The 14,289-nt window shown below is 33.5% G+C and overlaps 1 protein-coding gene across 1 annotated transcript in view; it reads right to left on the reverse strand.

Annotated features, from left to right (window-relative positions):
- COL24A1 (collagen type XXIV alpha 1 chain) overlaps positions 1–14,289 on the reverse strand; it is a 354,155-nt gene that overhangs the window by 139,024 nt on the left and 200,842 nt on the right. The window lies entirely within an intron of this gene.

A 14,289-nucleotide genomic window follows, 5' to 3' on the forward strand; every position in this document is an offset into this window, starting at 1 on the left:
CTGTAATCAGTGATCTTATAAACTTTTTACTTGTTTGTGAGTGATGGAATTTCTTTTTTTAGGTAATGAAATTCCAAGAAGAACTTGCTAAGAACCTTTATTGTTATCAATATATATTTGATATATACTTAGAATACCTAATGCAAAGACAGGTATTTTTAAAAATGAAATTGTTGGTAGTTTGAAGGATTTTTTTGACAAACTATTTGCTCATATCCTTATGTCTATTGGGAAACAGATTTTGTGTCAGAAACATTGTACAGCCTCCTAAGTAATCTTCATAATCACTCAAAAGAATTTGTATAAATGGAATGATGATAAAAAGTGATAGGAACTGCCTCTAACTTTATTATGCCCTGAAGGAACAGGTTGCTCTGTAAATTTCAGATAATAATAGTCCCAAAGTATTAAAAAAAATGTAAAAACTACTATAAGGGTTTGAGATATTCAAATAACATAGAAATGAATTAATATTACCTTGCATATAAGAAAGATAAGTTCACAGAAAATGAGCAATCTAATTGAATCAAAGATATAAGTTTGAGAATTAAGGAGTCTCATTCTTGACAAAATTTTTCAGGGGTAGATAAAATATTTTGTATACACAGAATTTTTAAGGTGTCACAAATATTATCTTATATGAATCCATTCTGTTTTGAAATTTCCACCTATGGAAAACAGTACTGATACTGGCAAATAAGAAAGCAAATATTAACACATAACAAAAAGTATAAAAGCACAGAATGATTCTGATGTTATTCCAAGTTTATTCTTGCTTTTGTTTTTCTCTAGGAGGTTGAATTAGACTTAAAAGAGAAAAAAAAAACTAAGAAAAGGGAATGTCTTAATTTTGAACAATTTCATAATAACGATATTCTCTTTTCATAGTTTCTCTTGTATTCTAGGTTTATTTTGGTCTTAATAATGAGTTTCAATAACAGTATAATTTGAACTGTCTCATTACTGTATCAGATGTCTGCTTCTCAGGACAATATGCTTCCATTAAAATAAACTTGGAAGAAAACTGTTAGAGATGAATTTCATATTGTTTTTCTTAGCTCCACACAATTAAAATTCTCAGAATATTTCAAGTAACTCCCTCCTCAGTTTTCCAACTGAATATTTTGTGTTTGTGACAAAATAAGAATTGCAATTGAGTCCTTGCCCATATGCTTATGCAAATTTTATCGCAACAGGGTCAGTAATATAATTTTTACCTGTGTAGAAGACTGATTTAATTCTGTAATACTATGCAAAGTTGACACATGAGTTATGGGTTTGACTTCTCACACATTTTCAAGTTGACAATTGGGGAAATATCAGTAGCTCGCATCTTCTAGAAATTCTAACAAGTGGCATATATCATGGGCTGTACATGTTGGGGGAGACATTCTAACTCATGTCTGAAGTAAGTCAAGAGTTCAATTCAAGTAATCTCAGATATCTAACTTCAGAATAAGTTCCTTATCCCAGTGGAACACTGGACCAGAAGGCTAGAACAAGGCTAGAACAGACTTTAAAGCTAGAAAAGATCTTAGCATCTGTCTAGTCACGGGAGGGAAAGTGTTGCAGGCAAGGGGGAGAGCAAGTGAAAAGGTATGGAGTTAGGAGAGGAGTTAGGATATTAAGCAAGAAATGGAAGAAAGACCACTGTCACAGAAAATTTAGATGAAATTAAATGTAAAAAAATTGCAAAGGTAGAACGGGACTAGGTTGCAAAGAATCTTCAGTCAAACAGGATTTTGTTTTTGATTTTGGAGGTAATAGGGAGTCACTGGAGTTTATTGAGTAGGGTATGGTTAGACCTGCTTTTCAGGATGCTCATTTAGCCACTGAGTGATGGATGGACTAGATAAAGTTGAACTTGAAATAGAAAGACCAACCATGATATTAGAGCCATAGTCCAGATATGAAGTTATGAGGGCTTGTGCCAGGATGGTGGTAAGTTTCAAAAGAGCGAAGGGAACACATATTATGAGAGGTATTGCAAATGCAAAAATGATGGGACTTGACAATGGTTTAGATACATAGTAGGATCTGAGTGAGGAGTTAAGAGTGATGGGCTGTGAATTTGAAGAGCTGGAAAGGGAATGGGGCCCTCAACAGTAACAGGAACATTTTGAAATGTGAGAGGTTGAGAGGAAAAGTAAAGAATTTTGTTAGGCACATGTATAGTTTAAGCTACTTGTGAAATCTTTGGTTTGAGATGTCCAATGGGAAATTTGAGATTTGAAAATGGATGTCAAGAGAGTGGTTAGGGCTTGTTAAATAGATAAATCATTTCTGGAGAGAAATAGGGTTTGATATCACCAAGAGAAACTGCACAGAGGGAGAAGCTCAGGACAGGCCTTTGGGAGACACCCAACAGGATGACTTAGATAAGATCTAAAGGAACTGATACAGAGAGAAGTGAGAAGAATCAGGAGGACGATTTATACAACACATTGATGATCACATTAACCAACCACAATTTCAGAGGTGTCACAATGAAATATGCTACTTACTTCTTGGTAGATTATGGACTCAGAACATAGATTAAACTTTTAAAAAATATTGTCAACTTATGGATTTGTTTTATATGATAATATATGCTTGTAACAAAGATTTTATTTTTCTTTCTTTCTCAGGAGATAAGGGATGGGGAAGAAAGCAAGACAATTTTTCATTTGAAAAATAAAAAAAAATAGCAAAGGAAACTGAGAAGGCAATAAGGTGAAATAAGAGAGAACAAAGTCACAAAAACTTTAGAGAACACAGAAAATCCAATAGAAGATGAGACCCACAGCCTTTGATGGGCTTCAGAGAAGTCAAGAAGATTCAAGATTAAAAACGAACTGAGGGTCCAAGGGAATACTTTAGATAGTTGGAGTTTGGATTTCCCTTATTTCTAAAACATTCTCTCTCTTCATCGCTTCCTCTTAGAATCTCTATTTTCTTTTATGATTTGGCTTAGGTGCCATGTCTTACATCTCTGATCCTCCTGTCTGTTACATTATATTTACTTATCTGTGTTCATGCCACATCTCTTATGTCATGGTCATCTCTGAGAAGGACAAACAAAAACATCAACTAGTAGACTAGTTGATCAAAGGTAGAGACTCTTTTGCTTTTGTATCCCATGGTGTTTCTCATGTAGTAAGGATTTAATGGCTGTTGAATTGAATTGACTTGCCCTCTTTATGTGAATACATTGAACACCAGTCAGCCCTGTTCTAAATGCTACTCGAATACCAACCATTTTGTGTCTGTATGCATTTCTTTTATCTTTCTTCTCTCTTAAGAGGTTCCTCTAGTGTTTCCATGGTAAACTCATTTTGAAGTTCCTGCCTTAATCTAACTCTCTTCAGTCTGACAAACACTTACTAGGTGTATAATAAATATATAAAGGTTTAAATTAAATGTGAAATAGTAGTTTTTGACAAGGTTGAGATACCATAAAATCCTATTAAACATAACTGTCATACTTTCTCAAATCACAGCAACCAGAAACATCAAGAATAAATGAAAATTAGTCTGGCTTTCTTGTTGGGTATTTACTAGATCTTCCCATCATTGCTAATGAAAAACTTGTTGACACTTAGACATAAAAGAAATTTGCATATTTCCACTGAAGAATAGCCAAACACCCTTAGGAAAGCTAAGATTTCTTTCCCCACTCCCTCAGTATAACTGTCTGAATTTTTTCAAGTGACATGCTAGGTAGAAAGCTTTTTAAAAAGGCATTAAGTCTATGTTGCATCCTAAAATAAAAATGTTCTCTTCTAAACTAACAATAGCAATGTTTTATGTCACACTCCTTAAAAAATTATTTTAAAAAATCAATTTATTTCTACCAGTAGTCCATGATAGTGGGGTTGTATGTGGAAGAACTGTTTCAAAAAATTTGGCAGACATCATGCTGCTGTGGCATTGTGATGCTATGAAATTTAAACAGTGAAACAATTTAAAAATTATATAACAAGAATTTATGCAATTGTGTTTTAATGTTGGAATAATTTGCTTTTCTTTTGAGTGTTCTTTGGTCTCTAACAGAGAGACCATGATGACCTGCCCTAGGAAACTGACACTTTCTCCCAAAGTGGAATGTCTATCTCTTTTATTTTTATTTCTCCAAACCTACTTCATCCTTGTAGACCAAGATTAAAGTGAACCTTTTTTCTTAACTGTCATACAGAGATCTTTCAGGATTTTACCTTCAAAAGTACACTTTGTACCTTAGCCATGGAACCACAGAGATCTTTAGAGTCCTTCTAGTTTAATATCTATCTTCCTTGAAAATTTTCTCTACAAGACCTTCAAGCAGTGTACATCCAATGTTGCTTGAAAATCTCTGACAAAAGGGTGTTCACTAATTCCTGAAGCAGCCTATTTCCTTTTCATAAATCTTGAATTGTTAAAAAGATTTTTCTTTCATTGAGCCAAAATGTGCCACTTTAATTTACAACCATCATTCCTGGTTCTATCCTCTGAGACTAGGAAGTACAAATATAATTCCTCTTCAAAGTGTTGACTCTATGTTTCTTTCTATTGCCAAGCCTTTTTTTCTACAGGCTAAATATGCCCAATTTCTTCAAGTATCCATATCATGATGGCAAGATTTCAAGATTCTTTACTATCCTGCCTATCCTTTACTAGAGGCTTTCTATCTTGTCAGTCCCTCTTCCAGAATCCAGCAGGTCTTTAGAACCAAACATAATATTCCAGATACAGTTTGACTGAGCTATTATAGACAGTGGTACTATCACTGACAAGCTCTAGAACTTAATACTTTTGAATACAGCTTAAGATGTTATTAGCCTTTTTGGGGGGGAGGGAAGAGGATGAGTTGTTATATTGTAAAACAAATTGAATTGAAATTCTCACATCTTTTTCAGATGAACTGCTATTTAGATAATCCTTAAAATTCTCACATCTTTTTCAATGAACTGTTATTTAGATAATCCTATGATTTTGTTATCTATAAAGATTTTTTGAACTCCAATACAAGACTTGGAATTTGTCCCTATGAATTTCATTTTCTTAGATGCAGCTCAACCTTTGAAATCTTTTTGGATATTTGTCCATTGTGTTTATCCTGGCCTCAGATCATGTAGAAATTTGATAAACATATGATGTCTTCATTCAAGTCATTGATAAAATCCTTAATACAGATCCCTGAAGCACTCTAAATCAAGACTCCCTCCAAGTTAACATTGACCTATTGATGACTACTCTTTGAAGACTGCCATTAAGCTAGCTTCAAATTCACCTGTATTATTATCTAATACTCAAATGTTATCCTTTTTCTCAAGAATAATAGGAGAGACATTATTAGATTCACTTCTTGGTCACAATAAACTTGTTTTTCTCATTTGGCAAATGAAGATAATCTTTACATCATTTACCCTGAAGAATTCTCAAATGAAAAGTTCTTTGTATACTTTAAAGTTACATATAAATAGGATATTATTATACCTCTCTTTCTTGGCAATGAGGATATTAGTAGAGATTTTGTTAAAAAGCCTTATAAATCTAAACAGAAGTACATGAGGTTCCATCTTTCTTTGCTTTACTCTCTTGTAACAGTTACAATAAAGTGCTAAGATTGGGTTGTTGCTAAATACAAATTGTTCATTACTGTGCTAGTCTTCCTTCACATTCTGACCAATAGCAAATTGTAGGCTTCTTTGTAGGATTTATTTCTTCTCCTATCTTTTTTCTTTGAGGCTTTGAATCCTTTTCTACTGTTTCATCAGAGAACTTCCTTTACTTCTCTTCTTATCTATCTGTCTCTAATCCCTAGGAGAATGGGGTTTCCTGTAGGGACCATATAGAGGTACATGCCTTCTCAAGGGCCATGTGTAACCCAACAATTCTATGTCTGTTTTGTCTTTTTTCTCTCTGTCCTCCCTTAAAAGATTCCCTTTAAGAGCTTCTGGCATCCTTTTTCTTAGGAAAAATATTCCTCTGCCTGACCTTCTCAGGTCTGAATTTTTTCTGTTTTATGTGTGTAAGTCCTGTCTCCTCAATGAGATCTTTGTCTTGAATGACAGAGGTTATGTCTTTTACTTTTAGGTAACACAGTGTTGGACAAATATCAAGGGTCCAATAAATGCTTTTTGGGTAGATTTAAATACATAACATAAAAAGAACAAAGAACAACTGATAGAAAATACAAAGAGAGAAATGGGCTTCACATCAGAGCAACTAATGTGCTGCCTCAGAGGTACTCTGCTCATTGGAGATTTTTAAGAATAGAGTATGTGACCCTTTCTTGGCTTTGTCAAAATAGGGATTTCTGTATTCAAGAAAAGGTTGGATTAGATTAAGTTTAAGATTCTTTTGACTCTGTGATTCTGTTAAAAAAATTGCAGCATCAACTTTTGATTATTTAGCAGCTGAAAATATAGTGAATTATTTGGCTCTTTTAAAAGTCTTTCACTTTTCTCCATCTGTCTCTCCCTTCTCTCTGTCTGTCCCTTTTCTCTCCTATCTCTGTATTTCTCTCTCTTTTTCTCTCTGTCCCTCCCTCTCTCCTTCTGTCTCTCCTTTCTCCTTTTCTCCTTCTTCTCCCCTCTCTCTCTGTGTGGGTGTCTTTCCTATTTTGTTACTTATTAGAATGTCCATTAAGACATGGTGGAAGTACAAAGATTAAAATTTGGCAGTCAATGTAATTACTTTGTAGGAGCTTTGAGAAAGTAGATGAACTCATGGTCAAAATAAGGTTCCTGATTTATGGGTGTTTTTCATTTATTCCCATTCCCCATGAACAAAGATAAGAGTCTAGTGTAGGCTTTACTACATAAATACTTCATATAAAGCTATAATGGGAGGATATTTGGGGATTCATCTCTATTGGTTCCTTACACAGTGGATCTGTGACATGTTCTTCCCTTTCTGTGTCTAGCTACAGCTGTTAAAATGTCAATTAAAGTTTTCAATCTCAAGGTCTAATAAAAAAAAAAAAACTGCCAAGATCTTAGAGAAGACCAGAACATATCTTATTTTGGCTTTTAAACACCATTACAGAATTTAACAGAATCCTGAAAAACAAAACAAAACTCTAGTTTAGCTCTTCTAATTTAAACAGGCATTAACATGTAAGCAATCCCAAATTGCTAAATAGTTTTTATGTTTTTAAGGGCATAATCTAGCTAATGAGGGAATGAAACATTAATATGGACAATTCCAATATATAATACTACAAGGTAAATATGTTAAAGGATGTTTAAAAACAGGTGAAATTGAAGGGCAACAGTTACTACTAATTTAGCTAACATTTCATTTTAATAAATTGAATTGAATTTGAATTTACATGAAATTGAATTTAATAAATTCCATATTAATATTTAAATATTTGATACCATATCCTCTTTTTAGTCCCACTGTCAAGTCAATATCAGTTTGTGTTTCATCATTTTTATAGCTTGCCAAAAATTTCTCCATCTTAATTTAGTTAGCCTGATCATACTGTGCTTGCCTTATTAATTAACATCCCAGGAAACATAAGGGTATTTTGATAAATATCTTACAATTCAATTTGTATGGTGCTTTAAAGTTTATAAAGTACTTTCCAAAGGACAAAATCTCATTAAATTGTGTATTTGTAAGAATTATCACTATTGTGCAGATAAATAAATTGAAATTATGAGAGAGTAAGTAACATGCTCAAGGTCATACATCTGGTCTTGGCAGAGTTCAGCTGTAATCCAATGCTCAGAATCTCAGTTCCAATTCAATGTTCTTACCTTATGATGTTGGTTTTAGTTGCATTTATATAAAGAAAAAAGTATGATCAAGATAAAAATTGATTGATGTTGGAAACTTGACTATCCTACTAGAAAATTATTTATCCATAATGTTATCAATATAGTATTTGCCATTGAATATTAATCAGTAGCACCATTTTCAGTGTCCTTCCCTTTCATCCATCCTTTTCCTCACCTAATTTCAAATCTAAAAGCCTTTGATTCCTTGTCCCCACCTACATAAAGAAGCAGACAGCCAGATCTTTCACTTCTCTAGCTACTATCTTTCAAACAGTGAAGGAAATAATGAAGTGGTTTCACAATTATAGAAAATTATTTTTAAAATATGAGCTGGCTGTGGTTATGAATGAACTAAAATCCAGATTTTACTTCATGACTTTTCCTAAAGTCAAAAGGACTGAGGCCTAAAAATTCAACGAACCATTTTTCTCTCCCCCTTGTCCTGAAAGGTAGTGGTGCTCTGAATTAGACAATATTATCAAGTTCATGGAAAAAGTGAAGATTCACAAATAGGGCAGATTTCAAAAGCAAACTCCTTATTTGAATGGTAAATATAACTTTGAGGAAATTCCTTTCAAAACTTTCCTTTTAAAAACTTCAAAACTTTAAGGGAAAAAATCTACCAAATCTAAATTATAGGAAAAATTAGTATATTAATCTAGGGCTTTAGAACACATGTAAAATATTCAGAAAAATGTCATTAGTAAATATTAACATAATAAATTTTATTGTTTTCAAAAATATTTTTCCAGTAACACTTAAGTTTGTAAAGGAACAGATGTCATGTCCCAGTTAGAGCAACTTTGGAAACACATGTGGTCAACATATCACTAAAAATTAATTCATTATGTTAATATACTATATACACCAGTAAAAGGGACACAAAATCTGAGCACTAATTTGAATTTATTTTTATTTTTTATTTAAAGAAGCTATATTCTGTATTTGGTGCCTTATCATGAAGAATACACTTTGCTTTAGTGTGACAACTTAAGAGTAGGAAGGATAGATGGAATTTTTTAATAAACTCTCCCAGAATTCTCTGGGAGAAATGTTGGATTCAAGGTACAAAATGAAATGTACATTTTTGAACATAGCCAATACACAGAAATGCTTTTCTTAACTATATGTATTTGCTACAAAGATTTTGTTTTTTGTTTTCTTGTTTTGTTTTCATTTTTTTTCAATGGATTATTGGCATTTGAGGAACATGGGATCTGGTGATAGGGGTGCCAAAGAGAAGAAAGAAAAGATGATAATTGAAACTTTAAAAAATGTACATAGCAGAAAGAAGTCCAGAAAAAACACAGAGAAGTATGCTACCTTAGATTACATGCTAAATTTATCATAATTAACATAATTATAAGAAAAGTTGTATAGAATGGAGATTCATGATTTCATTAATAATCTTTATTCTATATGGAAATTAATTTGGTGTTTGTTAAGTTTGGATTAAACTATTAAAAAGAGATTGAAGAGATCTTTTTGATTATCTAGATCAGTGAAATCAAGCTCAAAAAGAAATGGGGGCCATTAAACCACATATAAGGGTTTCTGGAGACTGCATAATGATTCAGAAAATCACACATTAACATCTCCATTGTATTTTTATTTATTTTATTAGAGATTTCCCAATAACAATTTAATTTTGTTTGGGCCCACTTAATCTAGATCCAACCTTTCCCTGAATGATGAACACCTTCTGTCCATCTCTTCCTCCCAGTACTCTAAGTAACAGTCATCTAGCCCCTACTTGAAGACCTCCAGTAAGAGAGAATTCACTATCCTTTGAGGTCCTATTTCTATTTGGGGACAGTTTGACTATTTAGGACATTTTTGCCTTTTATAGAGTAGAAATAATACTTCCTTGCAACTTCCTCTCACTTCCTTCTACTCTTGATTCATAATTCTTACCTTTGGATGCTAAAGTCTAATCCTTTATCCCCACATCAATTCTTAAAATATTAGAAAGCATCAGCTTTGTATTACACGTAAGGAAGGAGTCCTATGCTATAAGAAATAGCAAATGTGTCAATTCCTCTTCCCTTTCTACATTTCTTTGTTATGAGAAAATATTGGGTAAGTAGATGGTGGTGGTAGGGGAACTCATTGGGAAATATCAGTGTAAAAAGAAATTTAAAAGAAATATAATCTTAACCCTTTCTTTTATTACCAAGTTTATACCTATTTGTTTTTGTAAGAAACAGTTTACCATTAAGTCTTTTCTTTGGAATTATCTTCCTCTTTGCCATTTGGACAATAGCACACTTCTCTACTTCTACACCCACTGTTTACTTTTTCTTATAAGCCTTTTCCCAAGATGACATATTAAAGATATCAAGTAAAAAACACAGGCAAATCCTTCTAGGGTTCAATAATGACAACATCTGTGTAAGCATATTTTCAAACACACCTGAATATTACTCGGGTGCCCATTCTCTTAAATCCTGTGACATTTTTACTGGTGCTTTTTATGCTTCACTTATAAAAGAATGTTTCACTCAAGTGTGAAACACTTCTGTTTTTCATTGCCTGACTTTCATGATGCTTTTAATCTAGCCTTAATAAAGAAATAGGGTACTAAACTGGCAATTAGTAGAAAATAAGCATTTATTAAACACTTATTATGTACCAAGCAAGTATTAAGTAATTTACACATATTATCTTACTGGCTCTTCCAAACAATCCTGAGAAGTAGGTACTATTATTACCCTATTTTATAGTTGAGATTACAGAGATTAAGCTAATATGTGTCCGTGGTCACTTTTGACCTCACTGGGGCCACCTATCGATCCTTTTATTCTTAGCATTAATTTAAAAACTTTTTTGCTTTTTGCAACTTTGATGATTCTTTATATTAATGTCATTTATAAATTGTGACTTTCTTCTCCAAAAATGTGATGCTCCCAATACATGGGTGATTATAGCTACCAGACACATGGCCACTGAATGATAAAATGTAACCTTATTGTATTATTTTAAAATCCCATCCAAAACCACAATATAATAGTCAATAATAATGTGCTTCTACTTTCTTGGATCTCATGCTACTATTCTGAATTAATAGAAAAAACATGGTTCCTACAATTATATTATAGTAAAGGAAGTTAACTTTTACAGTAGAGATAAAGGTTCTGGGTTCAAATCCCAGGACTGGTGAGTGATTTGAGCTAAATCCTTTCCCTGTACAATTTTCTCACTAAATTTATGCATCAACTTATTTTCTCACTAAATTTTACAATTTTCTCACTAAATATTGTCTGAGGACTTTCCTATTTTAAATCTATAATACTATGAACAGCATTGAGATCTGGCACCTGGCAAAGTCTTATCAATGAAATCCATAAGGATAATTATGACAATAATAATTCTTTATAAGTGTTTTTAGGGTTTATAAAGCACTTTACTCATAACAGCCTTTTCAATAAGATAATATAGGTATTATCATTTCCATTTTATAGATGAAAAAATTTGAGGTTTATGTGATTTATCCAAGATCACACATCTAGCTGGGATATGATTTCATTTGAAAATATGTAGATTTATATGTTCTTGAGTGCAGAGATTATGTTTTTGTCTTTCTTTGTATCCCCAGCACTTAGCACATTGCCAGACATTGGCAGAAAGCACTTAATAAAGGTTTACTTAATTACTCACTAAGTTCACTAAAAAACAAACCAAGAATTAATAATTTTTACTTTATGAAGCTTACAGCAGCTCTACCATGATGTATTGGGCTACAAAGGGTAGCTTAGTGACACAGTGGATACAGTGATGGCACTTGAGTCAGGAAAACCTGAGTTCAAATCAGACCTTAAACAGTTATTAACTGCATGGCTCCAGGCATGTCACTTAACTCTATTTCAATTTCCTCATCTACAAAATGAGCTGGAGAAGGAAAAAGCAAACTACTGCAGTATCTTTGCCAAATAAGTCCCAAATGGGGTCATAAAGAGTCACACAGAACTGAATTGACTAAACAATAAAAAGAATAAATTTGGGGTACAATTGACTGGAGATGGCAGGCATTTTCCAACCCAGTACCAACACACTGATGGAATCTCCCCAGAAAGAAGAGTTTGTGCTCAATTAGGTAAGCAAAGTCTTTTCCTAAACACTCTTCTACATATACAAGGAATAAGGCTCATTAAATGAAACACAATCAAATTCCATCAATTCAGGACATTGATCTCATGGCAAATTTACAGCAGGATAGCATGGCTGACAATATTATAAATTAGTCTTTTTGTTAAGCATTTTAAAATAATTTTGTTTCCCCCTCAACATCAATGAAATCCTATTTTATATTCTAAACTCATTAATCTAGTTAGCTTATCATGTTCCACTATTTCTCAGAAACTAATAACATTTGAAAATATGTTTTAATTTGATTTGTTTAATTTAATTACCAGCATCCAAAACAAACTGATTTAGCCCCAAGATTCTGATTTAGACTTAGCATCTTAGTAATTTTGGAATAACAAATATGGATTCCCAAGAGAACAATGCAATAGCTTGCAAGGTGTCATTTAAAAGTGTTTGTAAGTTATATAGGACTTTGAACTAAATGGGACATCAGAAATCATCAGAACAAGATAGTCACAACAGGAAGCAGCATATTTCTAACTAGTCCAAAATTATTGACTTAACAAATAACACTTTTGAATGTGAAATCACATCATTGTACAGATGGGGAAACTGAGTTCAAAGGAGGAGTGAAATGTCTTGACAGAGGTAGGTGATAGACATGATGTCCAAAAGCTGTTTCTGGGTCCTTTTGTTCTATTAACTTACTACTATATACCAGGTCCTCTTAGTCTACAAATTTGATTGGATTATATGACATTCTTGCCCATTTTTCCTCCTCCAAGTACATCTGCAGGAAGGCTTCTGGATTAATGGGGCCTCTAGGAAAACTTGTTTAGCTAGCCATATCGCCAGCTCCTTGGGCTGAGGGATTCTTTGCATGTCAAGGACTTGGCCCCATGCCTTTCGATCATGAACAAGCCCTTCACCTACACCACGATTACTTGCTCTGTTCTTTGGCTTTCTTTTATTCCAACTCTGGTTTCAATTCTTGAAAGATCCCAACCCATCTTATCAGATCCATGGCCTGGCCAACCTAGTCCAGTTCCATCTGTCACTCTTTTTATGACCCAGTTTTGCCACCTGCTGGCCAAACTCAGCTTAGTTGTAGTGCCTTCAGGAGGAGGTAGAAGTAGATTTTTCCCCCAAGTATCCAAAACACTTCTTCAAGGTACCCTCTTTGAAACTTGATAGAGATAAGATTAGAATGAATAAAAGTAGTATCAATTGACATCATTGTTAATCAACTTATGGAAGGCAAAACTTCAAGAAGTGGTAGGAACATATAAGAAAATTTTTTAAAAAAGAATTTGGACAAATTTATAAGTATTGATATCAACTTTGAGAATTTGGGATTTATTAGTCATAGAATATTAGAAATTGAATCTTTTATATCTTTACTTAAAAAATGAGAAGTTGAGGTCCAAAAAGATTATGACTTGACCAAGATCACTACTATCTGATAGTTGTCTTTCATTCTCAAAAAAAGACCAAAATGAAATCACTATGTTGGGGTTAATGTACAGTGTGTGACTGGCTAATCAAACCACTATAAGCTCAGAAATCTGGTAGAAGTTGGGCACAAGAATGGGCACATAGACAAGAATGTGAACATTTGGAGTGAATTCTCTAAATTTACATTTCTCAGGTTTCTTTTGAGCTACTTCAATTCTGCTTTGTTCTTAGAGCACAGTTCTTTTTCCCACGAGGGCATACCATGCTGGGTGGTCCTGTGCCAGTATATGCCAAGTCATACAATCAGTTCCTGAGTTCTTAAGAGAGATCTTGAGAGTGCCTTTGTATGTGTCATTTCTTGTGACCATCATGTGAGCACTTGTTTGAGTTCTCCATAAAATAGTCTTTAAGGCAAGCATATGTTTGACATTTGAACAATATAGTGGCAAAGTACAACCAAACATTAATGATAATAACAATACTTCCTCTTTCTCCTCCTCCTTTCTTCTTCTTTTTCCTCCTTTTTTTCTTCTTTTCTTTCTCCTCTCTCTTCTGCCTCCTCCTCCTCCTTTTTCTCCTTCTGCTTTTCCTTGTCCATTTCCTCCTCCATCCCCTCCTCCTCCTCTTTCTTTCTTCTTTTTTCTCCTTTCCCTCCTCTTTTTTCCTTCTCCTTTCTCTTCCTTCTCTTCCTCTTCCTGCTCCTTCTTCTGCTCCTCATTTTCCTTCCCCTTCTCTTCCTCCTCCTTCTCCCTCCTCCTCTCCTTCTTCTTGTTTCTCTCCATGTAGCCATCTATCCATTATCTATTCCCATCCCGAAGTCAGTCCTTTTCCCACTATAAGGAGCTACCTATAAGACTGATCTGAAGTAGCTATTACTATGTCATCCAAGTATATTTCTTTCTTTGATTGAGATTTTTTATTAGTTTATTCAGATTAATTTCCCCACAACAAAGATGAATTAGCACTTGCTCACAATATCTACCATTTACAGAATAGTAAT

This window comes from Antechinus flavipes, chromosome 4 (assembly GCF_016432865.1).
Source record: "Antechinus flavipes isolate AdamAnt ecotype Samford, QLD, Australia chromosome 4, AdamAnt_v2, whole genome shotgun sequence".
Taxonomy (NCBI): Eukaryota; Metazoa; Chordata; class Mammalia; order Dasyuromorphia; family Dasyuridae; genus Antechinus; species Antechinus flavipes.